This window comes from Clupea harengus, chromosome 18 (assembly GCF_900700415.2).
Source record: "Clupea harengus chromosome 18, Ch_v2.0.2, whole genome shotgun sequence".
NCBI classification, from domain to species: Eukaryota; Metazoa; Chordata; class Actinopteri; order Clupeiformes; family Clupeidae; genus Clupea; species Clupea harengus.
In genome coordinates, this window is record NC_045169.1 from 23,089,624 (window position 1) to 23,092,668 (window position 3,045).

Consider the following 3,045-nt stretch of genomic DNA (forward strand, 5'->3'; position numbering starts at 1 on the left):
ACTGAGGAGAGGCCTGTGATTGGCTGGATATGTTCCTGGAAGGAGCTCAGAACCAGGGCTCAGCTGGGCATACTGTGTGACCCTTGAGAGAATGAGGAGAAAGGTGGAGGAGATGGAGGTGGTGGAGGAGGTGGAGGAGATGGAGGAGGTGGAGGAGGTGGAGGAGATGGAGGAGGTGGAGGAGGTGGAGGAGGTGGAGGAGGTGGAGGAGGTGGAGGAGATGGAGGAGATGGAGGAGGTGGAGGAGATGGAGGTGGTGGAGGAGGTGGAGAAGAGGGAGGAGATGGAGGTGGTGGAGGAGATGGAGGAGGTGGAGAAGAGGGAGGAGGTGGAGGAGATGGAGGAGGTGGAGAAGAGGGAGGAAGTGGACTTTCTTCAATGGACCTGCTACACAACAGCCCAGTCCAGCTCCTGAAAGGCTTCTGTCATAGACTGGATCATGGGCAGATTTGTTATTATTTGTTATTTTTGTTTTTATGAACTAAATGATCTTCTGTATTAAATGGTTACACAATGGTTTGTGAGCTGTTGTTGTTCTTATATATTTCCTAAAACAAATCTGTCTCACTATTTCTGTGCTCCCTCGAGTGAACATTTGCCGTACCCATTCACTCAAAATTAAATATATATATATATATACAGTACCAGTCAAAAGTTTGGACACACCTTCTCATTTTTGGAGACGTTTTTTTCTTTGCTTTTATTATTTTCTACATGGTAGATATGTACATATGTATTTGTTTAGCCTCAAACCCTAAAACAGATCTAGCTGTCATCCGAACCCTAAAATAGATCTAGATGTCATCTGGACCCTAAAACAGATCTAGCTGTCATCTGGACCCTAAAACAGATCTAGCTGTCATCTTAAAACAGATCTAGCTTTCATCTGGACCCTAAAACAGATCTAGCTGTCATCTTAAAACAGATCTAGATGTCATCTGGACCTTAAAACAGATCTAGCTGTCATCTGGACCCTAAAACAGATTTAGCTTTCATCTGGACCCTTAAACAGATCTAGCTGTCATCTTAAAACAGATCTAGCTGTCATCTTGACCTTAAAAGAAGATCTAGCTGTCATCTTAAAACAGATCTAGCTGTCATCTGGACCCTAAAACAGATTTAGCTGTCATCTGGCACAGCGGATACTCCCCGGACCAGGACCAGATCATTCGTAGTAGTATTGATGTAATAAAATATAATTTAGATAATATAGATCATATGTGTGTGTATGTAAGTATGTGTGTGTGTGTTTATATATATAAAAATATATAAACAACACCTCATAGTTCAAACTCTGGAAAAGGTTTTGGGCCTACTTCACTTTGTTATGAAAAAGTATGGGCCTGTTTCACTTTCTCATTGTACTAAAAATAGTTTGGTAACGTGTTTCAGGTGGTGAAAGAAGTGGCAGGCAGCCTAACAGTGATTCCCATCACCCAGTTCATGTGAAAAGCTCGTCTGGCAAGCAGTCAGGAGCTGAGAACGATTCAGTAACGAGTGCCAACAGAAGCAAGGCTCTCAAATATAACTCTGAAGTCAGGGGATTTTAATATTTAAAGACAACCTAATGAGAACACGGGCGCCACTTTCAGTATTTAAAGACCTCCTAATGAGAACACGGGCACAGCCTTCAGTATTTAAAGACCTCCTAATGAGAACACAGGCACAGCACGGGCACGGCCTTCAGTATTTAAAGACGTCCTAATGAGAACACAGGCACAGCACAGGCACGGCCTTCAGTATTTAAAGACCTCCTAATGAGAACACGGCACGGGCACAGCCTTCAGTATTTAAAGACCTCCTAATGAGAACATGGGCACAGCTTTCAGTATTTAAAGACCACCTAATGAGAACACGGGCACAGCTTTCAGTATTTAAAGACCACCTAATGAGAACACGGGCACAGCCTTCAGTATTTAAAGACCTCCTAATGAGAACACGGGCACAGCTTTCAGTATTTAAAGACCACCTAATGAGAACATGGGCACAGCTTTCAGTATTTAAAGACCTCCTAATGAGAACACGGGCACAGCTTTCAGTATTTAAAGAACCCCTGATGAGAACATGGGCACAGCCTTCAGAAGAAGGTGCCAGCTGTGAGATGGGCATTGTTTTATAAAGGTTGGCATCGTGCCCTAGCTGCTTAACCAGGCGGCAATTATGCAATGAGATCTGTGCCCACCGTCTCCCAGCCACCTGCCGAAACATGAAGAGCATTCGGGGAGGCGGGTTTTTTGTGTGTGTCCTTATGTGTCACTACTTGTGTGTGTGTGTGTGTGTCCTTATGTGTCACTACTTGTGTGTGTGTGTGTTGGTATGTGTGTGTGTATCCATGTCTCATGCTTGTGTGTGTGTGTGTGTGTGTGTCCTTATGTGTCACTACTTGTATGTGTGTGTGTGTATCCATGTCTTATGCTCGTGTGTGTGGGTGTGTGTGTCCTTATGTGTCGCTACCTAATGTGTGTGTGTGTGCATTCGTGTCCTATGCTCTTGGGTGTGTGTGTGTGTGCATTCGTGTCTTATGCTCGTTGGTGTGTGTGTGTGTATGTGTGTGCATTCGTGTCTTATGCTCGTGTGTGTGTATATGTGTGCATTCGTGTCTTATGCTCGTGGGTGTGTGTGTGTGTGTGTGTGTGTGTGTGTGTGTGTGTGTGTGCATTCGTGTTTTATGCTTGTGGGTGTGTGTGTGTGTGTGCATTCGTGTCTTATTCTCGTTGGTGTGTGTGTGTGTATGTGTGTGCATTCGTGTCTTATGCTCGTTGGTGTGTGTGTGTGTATGTGTGTGAATTCGTGTCTTATGCTCGTGGGTGTGTGTGTGTGCATTCGTGTCTTATGCTTGTGGGTGTGTGTGTGTGTGTGTGTGCGTGCGTGTAGGTGGGAGGGTATATTGCGGCTGTAAATGTTAGCATGAATAATTTGCAGGGCAGCGTGGGAGGTTTGTTTGGGGGTGTGGGGGTGCTGCCTCTGTCCCTCAGCTTAAATGTCACAGGCTAGCACTGGACTGGAAGGTGTTAGGGGCTTGTGTGTGTGTGTGTGTGTGTGTGT

The 3,045-nt window shown here is 45.0% G+C and overlaps 1 protein-coding gene across 2 annotated transcripts in view; it reads left to right on the top strand.

The window, feature by feature from the left end:
- The window catches only part of trmt44 (tRNA methyltransferase 44 homolog), an 18,711-nt gene extending 18,550 nt beyond the window's left edge, over positions 1–161 (top strand). For both annotated transcript variants that reach the window (XM_012832655.3, XM_031584529.2), the window contains exon 11: positions 1–161. This exon is cut by the window's left edge and continues 260 nt beyond it. The gene's annotated coding sequence lies outside the window, so the exon portion shown is untranslated.
- Positions 162–3,045: the final 2,884 nt, after the last annotated feature.